Raw genomic sequence first — 14,038 nt, 5'->3', positions numbered from 1 at the left:
ACCTTTCATAACAGTATACATTTTTCTCATTAAGGATTCAATTTACTGATCTGGTAGTTGGTTCTGGGAAATAATCCCTTCAGAAAGAGTAAGTGGCCATTAGAGACAGAATACCATTAAGCATTAGGAATGGTCATTGTACACGAAATCAACTTTTTTATGCTTTGGAGATTGTGAGCTGCTAAAATAACTTGTTGAGAGAGGTTGTGAAAGTTATTTCTCTACAGTTGTTGAAATTAAGGTCATGTTATATCTTGAGATGTTTAAATTGAATTCTGCTGAGTGAAAGGGAGATAGACCAGATGATTTAGGGAAATCTTTATCAAACTAGAGGGTTAATTTTATATCAATTTTTAGTTTATGATTAAACTTTGCTGGAGGAACCTTGAAGTCATCTCAGTGGTGCCTTGTACTGTGGTCCCATGTTCCATTTTTAGAAAGGTGGCCATCCAGTAGGTATAGGCATATCCCCATTTCCAGCCTTCGTGACAATGTGGCTGACTTAATACAGGGACACCCAGTTTTTTCAAACTACTTCTTGCTTACCTTGTATTAGTTTTCATAACACTACCCTCAGTTCTCTGGAGAACTGCTTTTCCCTTACTCTGCATTGGATATTAAATTATGTGCCAGGGATTTACAATAATCCTGCAAGATAAATACTGTTTTATTCCACTTTATAGATGAGGAAAGCAGACATGGAAACATAGGCAACCTTTTCCCTACACTCAGTTTGTTATTGGCCAAGCTGCCCTGTATCTTAGCTTTGCCACACACAGAGCCCAAGCTCTCAGCAGTGTGTTTACTCCTTCTTCTTCCCACTGTGAATGGACTTTCAGGCCACACTCTGGGCGGCTGCTCACCAGAGTCAGATCCTATTTGTTCAACCTGTGAAATGAAACCTGTCTGCCTGTTCTTACTCCACTATGTGGATCAGTACCCCTGAACATAGGTACCACGCTCAGGATAGTGGCATCTGGGAAAATATCTTTAAAGGGAAGAACCAAGGATAGGCTGGAGAATCAAAGCATGTGCTCTGTCCACAGCCTTTGCTTTTCTCAAAATCATATTCCAATGGAATGGTCTCATCAATCTCTTACATCCAGGGAAGGGTTATAGTTAGGGTGACCTTCTCATTATTCCTATTAGACTTTTTCTCATGCAAAAGAGCTGAACGCATCTACTAAGATTTTTTTCCCATTAGAAGGCCTCAAGAACCTTCATATTCAGCAGAGCAAATATTAAATATTTATGTATATTATATGCACATACACACATATTTAGTGTAAGTGATGAGTATTACGATAGCTTCCTTAAATGTTTCATAAAGAGGAAGTGACTGGTTTATATCTAATACCACATACCTCATATTAGAACCATTGACTTACTGCAGGCATCAACATAATTCACCCTAAGAAGCTAAATATCAACCACTCAGAATCTGGTTAACTACTAGGAGAAATAAGTGTATGCATCTTAAAGAATGAAAGGAATGAAAGATTATATTACTTGTTCTTTATGGTGACTAATTTGGTAAATTGGCCCCCTGATGGCTGAAAGTTGTCAAATAGTGTTTAATTACAATGTAAGAATTTTTGTAAGCTAAGAATATCTGGTTCTGGGAATCACATTAGACTCCAATCTGTTCTTATTTACATCTGAAATAATTATGTCTACCTAAAATGCAGTGGCTCTTGTCTGAGGAGGATCACTTAGGTGAAGGGTTTTCTAAAGAACTTATTAACTCATAGTAAACATATTTTGGATAAATCATGAAGATGATCAATTATATACAATTAAGATGCTGAGGAAAGTACAATTATAGCTCTGAATTAGGATACTACATTGATTTCATTATTGACAATTTTAAATACTGCTTAAAAATGTATTTAAAAGGTGTGGTTGTTCCAAATTAATTTTCAAAATAAAAAAATAAGCATCTTAGAATCTAGCTGTTGAGTTAGACCTTGTACAAGACTCTTTAGTTGGTAAGAATGTAAGGATTTTATTGTAAGTAGGTAGATTTGATCAGGATTTCACAAAGAAATTTCTTAAATATGGTATTAGGAGCAATGAACATGGTTTTTAAAAGTTTTTTTCATGAAGAGCTTAATAATAAAAGAATTTAAGTAAAAAAAAAATTGTCGAACTTCAGATCTTAGAACTTTAGAAAATGAACAAGTAAATATTATTTACTGATTTGTTAATCATATTAAATTGTAAATTACATAATGCAGAAGTAGAAAAGTTGAAAATAATATGTAAATTTTAATAAAAGAATGTATATAATAGAACATATTCTATATTTGTTTTAAAAATATTTCTTCATTGGGGCTGGGGATGTGGCTCATGCGGTAGCGCACTCGCCTGGCATGCATGCGGCCCGGGTTCGATCCTCAGCACCACATACAAACACAGATGTTGTGTCCGCCGAAAACTAAAAAATAAATATTAAAAATTTCTCTCTCTCTCTCTCTCTCTTTAAAAAATATTTCTTCACTGCATGTAAAGCACTATACAATGGTAAATATTAAGTCAATGCAATAAAGTATACATCGTGGACTCAACTACATTAACAACAGCTGCACGAATGGATTGAATACTAGAATGTGTTGTTTAGGGATTCAGATTGATAGGATGCTATCAGGAATTAGCACAGTGGCTGTCTAGTGGTTTACCTGTTCAGTGCTACTTCTTCTTAAACATAAAACCTAGTCCTTTGGGGGAACTATCCACTCTGAATCTACATGATTCCACTCTGAATCTACATGATTCCACTCTGAATGACTTTTGTGACTTTACAGTTGGCTCCCCATATCTGCAAGTTCCATATTTGTAGATTCAACCAACCACAGATCAAGAATAGTTGGAAAAAATTGTCTGTACTGAACATGTACAGACTCTTTCCTGTTATTATTCCCTCAATAATACAGTATAACAACTATTTACACAGCATTTACATTGTGGTAGGAGAAAAATAATCTAGAGATGGTTTAAAATACAAAGGGGGATGTGCAGAGTTTATATGCAAACACTGCCATTTTATATAAGGAACTCGAACATCTACATATTTGAATATCTACAGAGGTTCAGGAGCCAATCCCCTGCAGAAACCAAAAGACAACTACTATTAATAGTTGATTTGGGGGATAGAGTACATGATCCAGCCTGGCCAATGAGAATACAGATTCTCTTGACCTCTGGGATTGGTTAAGATTTGCCTACATGGCCTGAGTCAGATTGGAATCCAACCTAGAGCTTCTGGAGCTATCAGAAAAGATGGGAAATTTTCCACAGTTGGGATTACTAAGTTCATAGGCCATAAAGATGAATGTAATTAATGGCAACCTTAAGTTGTTACACATAGGAAATACAGCTATAAATGAATCCAACACAAAAGAGGAGCTTGGAGGTATAGACAAACAAAAAACAGATATATTTAAACATTTTGATCCTCCTTGACCCAATGATAGTAATACTCTTGAATCTCCAGACATATGAGACATGAGTTTTGCTTTTGCCTAAACTAATGTGATAACTGTTTTTGTCCCTCACAATAAGATGCCTCATTAATATATCTAATTCAATTAGTGGTAGTAATAAGTAACTTTTCTAATAGTGGTAGAAAAATGTGGTAACTGGGTAAAAATTTTAAAATTTTTTTTTTGTGTACATTGAATAGCACAAGAATCAAGAATTACTTTTATGAGATTATTTTAAAATTAAAATAAGTAGAATTTTAGGCCTACAGAAATCATTTCTTTCATCCTTCAACCTAGTAAACTGAGGTCCAGAAGGAAACATCTAAAATATTTAATGAAGATTATTAATAAAATTCTTCCTGTGATTATAATGATGGAAATTAGCAATGAACTGCATAAAGACTTCAAAAGATTTAAATTTCTCAAGGCCAATAGTGAATATTAAAAATCATATTAATGGTATTTTTCATGCAACTTAATCCAGCCCAAAAAGAACCACAGTAATGAAATAAAATGAGTCTAGTTTAAAAATAGTTAAATATCTTTTCCTTAAAATGACTTCTTTCTTCCTTCAACCAAGAATGTAGAAAAACCTCACAAATAAGCATCTAAAGAAGTAAGCCTGTATATTTAATATTAAAAATATTGATTTAGTTTGTTTACTATCCAAAGAAATAATAAAAACCTGATTGAAATGGAATTTTAGTTAAAAGTATAGATTGATATCATCTTTAATTTCTAAGTGGCTATTGATATTTTCATGTTACCGAAGTTGATCAAGTCATTAGGAAAAATTATTGAATCCATTGTTTGGTAACATAGTGACCAAACAGCTGGCTTACTTAGATAAAGGTTTTTCCTCTTGTGCAAACTGACCATTGTGACATGCTGAAACCACACAGAGTATTTGGAGACACTGCATTTGTCTTAAAAAAAAATACACTTGGGAAAAGTAAAAATGACATTATCTTCATTTTGAAATAGGTTTTTATTTATATGAGTCATTTATTTATTTGTAATCATAAACCTGGATAGTGGAATTATGGGTTGGATTTTTTATGGACATCTTTAAAAGGTTTTAAAACAAACCAGAAAGTAAACTTTTAGCCTTGTCTTTGAAAAACAAGAAAACACAATGGAAATATTTCATACCATATGGAGATAACATACAAAAGGGGACTGTGTTGATTTATTATCATTACAAAACATAGGACACACTTCCTAGTCTTTATCTCAAGTTACAGACTTATGGAAAGAATACATACTAAAATAAAGCTAAGCTGATTGTTAGCTCTAATTACTAAAGAAAACTGGATACAGCAAATATAATCCTGAATGGTAAGGTTATTAATTTTTATTTGAAATAATCATGTAAAGCTAAAAAATTGAACAACAGCTAAGGGCATGCACCTTGAAAATGTAGAGATGTTGAATAAAAACACTGATGTTACATTCATGTTGGAAATTCTATAATTATCAGGAGCATCTGTATGTAGACTAGTGACCTGAACTACTATAAATATTTGCCCAATTGACCACTTTCTGTGTCTTTAAAGAGTTGTTAAACTATGTTGATTGGATGGTAATTACGTAGAAACTGACATGAAAGAGTTACTACTAATAAGCGTTGAGAATATGACATGAAAAATTACCAATAGGAGATAGTCTGAATATTTATACAGTAGAAGTAATGGTAGTATTTCCTGTAATCAAAGGGTCAAAAGATGAATAAAATAAATGAAAGTTTTCAGAAATGATGTGCAATTGGATATGTTAAAACTAGCTCAGATATCAATGTTTTGATCACTGGAAGGTGGTCTCCACTGGTCCCTTGGGTGCAGGTCTTGATATATGACATGCTTCAGATCATCTCCTTCTTTAAAAAAAAATCAGATAATATGGAAGGTAATAGGAATGAAAAGAATTCTTGTGTGTGGTTCTTCTCAAACATTTTTCTATTTCCTTGCAGAAATATCAGGGCTAGGACTTGGGTACAGTGAATGAGGAATGGAGGGTCTAAAATTTAAGGAGATGCAGAGAGTAAATGCCTTACAATTGTGCATCCCAGTACCTCACTTACTTTGCCCTAGTCTCAGTTCTGAAATGTATGCAAAAATGTGTATGCATATTTTATAAATTATATAAAATGTATTTTAAATCAATGTGAAATCATATTGTATATGTGACTTATAACTTGTTCAAGTCACTCAACAATATATGTCTTGTAAATATCCTTCCTGTGAGTACACATAGATTGATGTTGATCTTTCAAATGGTTGCATGATTTGTTATAATATGAATATTATAATTTATTAAGTGGTCTTTCTTTTATTTTTTATTTTTATTTTTTTTTAAATATTTATTCTTTAGTTTTAGGTGGACACAATATCTTTATTTTACATTTATGTGGTGCTGCGGATTGAACCCAGGGCCTCATGCATGCTAGGCAAGCACTCTACCACTGAGCCACACCCCCAGCCCAAGTGGTCTTTCTTTTAATGGACACTTTATCATTTCCAGTTTTTTAAATAGTTTTTTTAGTTGTAGTTGGACACAATGCCTTTATTTTATTTGTTTTTATGTGGTGCTGAGGATCAAACCCAGCACCTCGCACATGCTAGGTACATGCTAGCGTTCCACCACTGAGCCACAACCCCAGCCCTCATTTCCAGTTTTTGAGTACTGCTAGTAATGCTGCAATTTTGAAATATATATTTTGTGTACTTGTGTATTTTGGTAAGACAGATTATTGTCCCTTCAAATATTCACATTTTAAGGTTGATAGATACTACTTTCTCTTTAAACTATAGCATTGTCATGTTTGAAATGTTTTCTGTGTTGTCTAATATGGTAATCACTAGCCACCTGTGACTGTCAAGCATTTCAAATATTGCTAATGAGACTGAAGAACTGAATTTTAATTTTATTATTTAATTTTAATGCTCAATTTTTCAGGTTATTTTCTTGACTTATGGTCTTTGGTTAGGGCCTCCATAAAAATGCTGAAAAGCAGTTAGCAGAATTTTCTTGTTTGGGGTTTTAATCAGAATACTTTCAAAGTTGCAACATTTGCCTTTGGTCTCTGATATGGATTCTCTTTTTCAAGGTGGCAGACCCTGCCTGGTGGGCTAACCTGGCAGCCACTCAGAGTCCCCCCACTGCGGTGGCTGAACACAGGCTTTATTTCCTATGTGAAGGGGAAGTGTCTGAGTCTTTAAGAGGTGGCCATTTGCATCCTCTGCAGGAACAGGTGTTACTGCATGTGTGAGTGGAGACCTCGCTGGGGTTTTCCTTTCCCTATATGAATCTTGATGCCTAGAGCTGAGGTGCTACCCATCTTGATCATTAGAAACTAGCATGAGAATGAAGGGCCCATTGCTAAGCCTGGTCAGAACATAAATGAGTCTGAGTCCTGGTTTATATTTTTGGGTCACTGACCCAGTTTTGAAACCATCTGCTTCTGAAATTCTTGTAACATAAACACAAATATTTGTATAGCTTAAATACCTTTCATAGGGTTTTCCTGCTACTTTCCATTAGAAGTACTCTTAGTTGGTACAAGAACACTTTTTTCCTGTTCTTAGCTTTAAGATTATTTTTGAAACCAGAAATGAGTGCTATAATTAATCAAATATTATTTTGAAATTATTATTTTTTTCAAACAAGTGCATTGTTTTAAATGTCTTACATTTATTAACTAATGTAATTTTTATAAGCACTATATGGGTTATATGCTAGTATTACCATATTTTACAGATGAGGAAACTGAGGCACAGAGTTCAGGTAAATTGCCTGAGGTCACACTGTTAGTAAGTGACAGAGCCAGGATTTGAACCCACAGTATGGCTCTGGAATCCTGGGTCTTTTTCTATCTCTAGGATTTCCTCTAGTATTGAAAAGGATTCATGGACCTCAATATGTATTTTCCAATTCTATCATAATTTTATTGTTAGTTGTCTTTGTAAAAAAAAAGGTGGCAATGAAGTTATTTGACCAAGTTAATGGCAAACGAATATAAATTATTTTCCCTGTAAAAAAATAGCATCAGTAAAATTCCATTGATCAAACTTCAAAGTAAATCTTAGCTGTTCTTATTCAAGTTATTTTCTTAAATTAATCTTGACTCCACAAATTCATTTCTTAGACTTCTTTTTTTTTTTTCCAGGACTCAAAAGAACAATATCTCTTTTTTATTCTCACCAAAGCTCGGGTTAAAATAGATGAATGAAAGCAGTTTTTCCAATTTCTCTGACGTGTTCTGACTTTGGCCACAGTTTTTGCTTTATGCTCCCTTCCTCCTTTGACAGTGATGCTTTTGTTCTCTGATGTCCAAAAAAATATGAAAGAAGGGCTGGGGGTGTAGTTCGGTGGTAGAGTGCTTGTCTACCATGTGAAAGGCCCTGAGTTCAATCCCCAGTGCTACAAACAAACAAAAAAGTATTAAAGAAACAAAAAAGGAAATAAACAATTAATACTCCCAACTACCCCTACCAACATATATGAACAATGTCTTAAACTCTTGTTGGCTCCATGAGCAATAAGTGACAATAACCAAAAAATGCACTTTCATAAGTAAGTGTAAATCTAGATCATCTAAAATTCAGAATGTAGTGGAAATTACTTTCAGCTTTCCAGAAGTTGGCAATAGAAAATTATGTTGCTACTTGGTGATCTTTCAAGATGCTTGTTCTATTTTTCCTCTTTCATATTTTTTATGTATTGACTGACATCTGACAATAGCTTTGGAAATATAACAGGCTCAAAATCACTAAGCATGAGTTTGTGCAAAAGAGAGTATTAGTGGCCTGACTACAAAATAATCATCCTCCAAGACTTGTTCCACTTACCATCATCCAGGGAAGTCACAATTTTTTTTGTATGTATACAAGGTATAGTGATATTTAATTCATAGATTTAATCATCATTATCTTTATGATCATTATGTCTGTGATAATGATAATATCACACATTATCAGTCATAATTATATGAAGTTTTTGTGTATTTGCCATTTATTATAATTCACTGTCTAGTGATCTTTTTAAAAGAAGTCATTGCTAGATATGTAAGAAAATGCCATTGAATCCATAATATTAGTTTAAGTCTCAAATATATCCATGAATTAACAAATATAGCTTTCCATGTCCTTGGCAAATGTATATGAAATAGATAGTATTATCTATTGTATAAATATGGGATTTAGTTTAGCTCTGTGAGACAAAAGGGCAGAACAAGAAAGCTGATATAGGCAGAAGGAGTTATAATAGTCTCTGGGGCAGGGCCAAGGGTATTTGTAATGCTCTCTGTCACCAAAGAAAATAGAGTAGAATGGACCATAAAAATGAAAACATCAGATTAGAGTAAGAAGAAATTGAATAAAGGCAACAGGATTTAGGGATGTGAAAGGGAGTCTGAGAACTATTGCTTTGATGTAGAATGCAGTGGAACCAAATAAAAAATAAAAATGCATAGGTTGGAAAGAAGATATTTTTAGGAATTTAGATCAAGAATTGGGTTTGTTGACAGAACGGTATTTGGAAACATACATAAATCTCCCTCATTCAATTTCATGTTTGCAGAAGCACAGCAGGAAAACTTAAAAAATAGAAATGCAGAGGTGTTAGTGGGGGGCTCTAAGGTTGTTACCTGAAAGACTACCACTTCCCATGCTCTTTAGTTTTTGTTTTATTTTACTTCAAAATGGAATTTAGACAAATTGTCTATGTAACACAGACACGTTTTAGAAAAAAAAACAAACAATATTTGCCCCTTATTGATGTCATAGTTTCATGGTGAACCAAGCTTAGCTTCCCTGTGTGTTTGAACCATTGTCCTGCAAAGTGGTCCTGAAGATGAGGATGCAGCCAGGCAGAGTGAACAGCAGGGAAGATGTCTCTGGGACTCTTCAGAAGAGTCATGATAGGGGGTGAGTGTGTGGGGGGGTAATGGTGGCACACACCTGTAATCCCAGCAGCCCAGGAGGCTGAGGCAGGAGGATTGAGAGTTCAAAGCCAGACTCAGCAATGGTGAGGTGCTAAGCAGCTCAGTGAGACTCTGTCTCTAAATGAAATGCAAAGAAGGGCTGGGGATATGGCTCAGTGGTTGAGTACCCCTGAGTTCAGTCCTGGTACCAAAAAACAAAAACAAAAAAAGAAGAGTCCTGATCCACGATCCACTCTAATATTTGAAAGTAAGAAAGCACAATCAAGAGAACAGTCTCAGTTTTTTTAAGCAAATAAGAACATTTAATATTTATAGGAAAATATAAATATATAAATATTTAAATTATTGAATACATATAAAATATTAAATACACATATTATAGCTGGAATAGTTATTACAGTAGAAAGACCATGAAGAAATAGAACAACAGATAAAGAAACAGAATAGAGTCCATACCCCAGATACCATTCATGGGTCCTCTTTAGTCTCTATGTCCTGTTTCTGCTCTAATCAGCAAGCCAAATAGTAAAAGAATGTATAACCATTGTTTCTGTTGCTTTTTCAAAGACATTCTTTTATTTCTCTGGCTGCTTTTAAGATTTTTCTCTTTGTTTTTGGATTTCAGTGTTTTTATTATTATGTATCTCTGGGATTTTTCAGTTTATTTGTCCTCGGAGTTTATAGAGTTTCTTCCATCTTTATGTCTTGAGTCAGTTTTATACATTCTTAATCATAGTAGTTTTAAATATTGCTTCTGCTTTATTCCCTCTCTTCTTTTTTAGAACTTTAATAACAAGGATTAGAGTTTTTCAGGATATCTTAAATTATCTGCTCTAGTTTCCACCTTTGTATGTGTCTTTACTTCATCTGAATATTTTCTTCTGACGTATATTCTGATTTTCTAATTTTCTACCCAGTTGAATGATTTCCATTGAAGTGTTATCCTGGTTAATGTATTCTTTAGTTCCAGAATTTCCATTTATTCTGAAGTTTCCAATTCTCTCTTAGAGTACCCAGTCTCATGCATGTCTTATTTCCTTGAACATTAGCCTGATTCTCCTGAACTGTTTTTCTGTTATCTATTGTTTCTCTGAATTTGTGGTCATGTCATCTTGGCACCTCAAGTGCGTGATTGTTTAGGAATCCATAATAGCCATTGACTGGAAAATTGTAAAAACAACTGAAGCCTAAAATTCAGTCTATTCTCAGTGAAGATTAACCTTGGCTACAGGAGGGTGGCTGAAAGTTCTAGAGCCACAGGATCACATTAATCCCATTCATTGATTGAGAGATTTAAAGTTAAGCCTTTGTCTCTGCAAAGACTGGCCTATTTCTCATTTACTTCTCCTTTTGTCAAGAGCATTTGGGGTAAAATGGATTAATGTTTATGGCATGAAACATTAATATAAAGCACCCGACCTAGTGCTTATATGCAGTTTATGCTATATACACGTATACTTAAAATACTATGCTTAAAAAATTTTAGTAATCTTCAGAGTCAGTTGACATGGGTTAAGGTTATAACTTAACTGTGAATTTATTTCATCACTCTGTGGGGTTGTTGAGCTCCTTCAAGTTCAGTTCCTTCATTTGTAAAATGAAGACATTTGATGAGATGACTTCTGAAGTCTCTTATTCCTTCAAATTTTATGACTGTGCTTAAATAGAACTGCAGACTCATGACTGCCCTCTTCCTCACCCAATTCTCCAAAAACATTTGCTAAGAAAATGTATTATGGGATATACCATTGGGACTGCAGGCAGAGGAGTTTGGGTGAATAGCTTAATGGAGTTATCATCCCTTCATGTTCTTTAGATCATCAAGTTATTAAAGCAAATATCGAATGGCATGCTTGATGTGGTTGCTATTACTTGATTTGAAAAACACTCATCAACAGACTTTTGGGGGGATAAAAGAGCAAGAGATATTTCTTAATGGTTAAGGCCATATTTGTCTCTATTGTGAACAGTGTATCATTGCCTTTTACATCTTCCATACTTTTTTTTGAGAAAATAAACACTTTATTAGACTGTTTCCACAGGGATGCAAATGAAACAAGTGATAGATCACCACCAGCTGAATTACAAACACCATTTACGTTTATAACATCCATTATTATACATACGACCATTTTTTGCAGTCACATTTGAAATTACTGTCTTGGTCCAAGGGAGCATAGAAAATGCCTGTTGGATCAATAATATATCCTTTTAAGCTAACCCCAACTCAGAACAGTGTGGTTGCCAATATGGTAAAGCCTGGATAATGCAGGGCTCACTCCATCAGGGTATTTGAGGTCAATACCAGCACAAATAGCAGCAGATGGGAAACATAACAAAGTGAGTTCTCTACTCAAGGAGTACAGACAGAGGACTGTCCACCTGTTCAGAAGTTGTAGGACACTCTCCTCCCTGCCTACCTCTCCCACCCCCTGAAGGTGGTCTGCACTACCCTCTATCCCACTTGCTGTTCCATGAACACATAAGAGATGGGTTCTAGAAGTATTTGAAACACCATCTGAAATCTGCATTCACTTTAATTCATTTGGTTTTTCTTAGGTGTAGTAGGTTGACTCTACTTAATCTCATTCTGAATTTTACTCCCCATCCATTCAGGGTGAGCAAAGTAGACTTCCCCACTTAAAGTTTGAATCATGTCTCTGAAATTTTAAAAACAAAGTTAAATTGGACTGTGTAGCTGATGTTATGTGGACATCTTTCCATTTGTTTATGCCTCTATTACAGGATTGTTGCATTAGTTATTTTGTATCTTCTGAGCTCATGGGTTTATTGAGATAGGGGTCATTCCATTCTTTTTTAGTAATGAGAAAATGAAAATCTCATTTTGAAACATAATCTGTTAAATATTCAGTTAAAATGATGAATTAAATGTAATTATAATATATTCAAAATTATTTTAAATTCTATTTTATCTTCTTTGTGTACAGATGTATAATCTATTTATTCATCTATGACATCTACATGAAGAGTTCTCTATAGCTCATAATTAAGACATTCTAATTCCATTGCATTCTTTAGAGCATTACATGGCAGAAATATCAAATTAGTGTACATATTAATTTTTTCACTTTGACTATGTTTAAAATATCATTATTTTTTTTCCTCATCTTAGCTATATTAAGTAGAGCATAACCAAATAAAGGTAGACACCAAGTCACTAATGCCTACTGTTTTTAATTTTTAAGAGAAATAGCCACAATAAAATCTGAATTAGAATTTGGATATATCACTCATAATCTCTTGGTAGTGTTCATAGCTTTTTAAACTATATATCTAAGAAAAAAATTTGGTTTATTTTAGGCATGTAATCCAAGAATCTAAAGAATTTCTTTACCTTAAGCAATTTGAATAAATGTGACATTGTGGGTTTGTGGGTTGGGATGGTCTCATTGGCCTCAAGGGGAATCTCACTTTCTCCTTCATCTGCTTGTTGAGGCATTTGGGAGACAAGGAAAGGCTGCTGATCACCAGAAGCACAGTCCCACCCATCTGGAAGAGCCCCCCCAAATATCCTAGAGATTCCATATAAGCAGCAACATGGAAAAGAAGCCAGTATTGCCAAGGTGATCTGGATTCAGGAATAAATGGAAAAGGCCTTCAATCAAAAAGTATGTCAGATTTATAACATGTAGTTTTGTTTGTTGTCTTTGCAGAATTTGATATGTTGTTAGAGTTTACTTGACTCCTTCCTCCTCCAGGTCTGAATCATCACTAATGTTTACTAAAGGAAAATGTGTTCCTATCCCTCAATCTCAAGAAAAATTGCTGGATATTTTTTCAGTCTTGAAGAAAAGATAGTGTCACAGTGGAGGGACTAGATGGCTTAAATTATTTTTTGTTTTTTCCTGGATATTAAGTTTTATGTTGTGGACTTGTTCTTCAATCTACTGGCTATTTGATGTCAGTCAATTTTCAATCACTCTTCACCACAGTTTCCTAATCAATGAAACTGAAATAATAACAGTATCTATAAATACTAGACAGTTTTTAGTGATTAGTGTGATTAAGGTTTTAAATGAATGTGCTGAAGTAAACTTATGCCTTTCTACCTGGTGACTACCTGATACAAAATGCCTGTTTGGTAGGTAAAGAACAGTTACATCTGCCTAGGTGATTACTGTTCAGTTTAGGATTGAACTGGGTGCTGTGGAAAGTGAAAACATGGTCCTTACTTGGACATCTTAAATTTAGTTATGTACATACCAAATATACAGTAGCATATAAAATGTAGTGTTCAGTTATAAATACTTATTGAGTTATACATTTAAGATATGTCCTTTGTATGCAGATTATTAATGACCAAAAAGTACAGCAACAAAATAAACAATTGTTACAGCAATAATGTGGGGTATGAAAACATAAAGATCTCTAGCTTACTTGAAAATAAGAGTTGAAATTAATAGCTTTCTATTTTTGCACCACCATACTGATAAAAAAGGCAGAAATCATCACAAAGCACCACTTAATCTGGCTATATTTGTAAAATTGGAATTGGTTCCTAAACTAGATGAAAACATATGTGTATGATAATTAAAATAATTCAATTGCTCTGGGTCTCTACACTGTTTAAACATGGCTGCATTAACGGAACATG

The 14,038-nt window shown here is 34.0% G+C and overlaps 1 protein-coding gene across 11 annotated transcripts in view; it reads left to right on the top strand.

Annotated features, from left to right (window-relative positions):
* Positions 1-14,038, top strand: part of Lmntd1 (lamin tail domain containing 1) — a 319,597-nt gene that overhangs the window by 29,225 nt on the left and 276,334 nt on the right. For 6 of the 11 annotated variants that reach the window (XM_048787331.1, XM_048787334.1, XM_048787328.1 and 3 more), the window contains exon 1: positions 12,257-13,052. The exons of 2 other annotated variants lie outside the window; for them this stretch is intronic. The gene's annotated coding sequence lies outside the window, so the exon portion shown is untranslated. Of the gene's footprint in view, positions 1-6,298; positions 6,733-12,256; positions 13,053-14,038 lie in introns of those variants that run through there. 3 more of the 11 variants (XM_048787330.1, XM_048787329.1, XM_048787339.1) reach the window with 3 other exon arrangements.

Source organism: Marmota marmota, unplaced genomic scaffold (assembly GCF_001458135.2).
Source record: "Marmota marmota marmota unplaced genomic scaffold, marMar, whole genome shotgun sequence".
NCBI lineage: Eukaryota > Metazoa > Chordata > Mammalia > Rodentia > Sciuridae > Marmota > Marmota marmota.
This window is presented reverse-complemented; position numbering and strand designations above follow the sequence as displayed.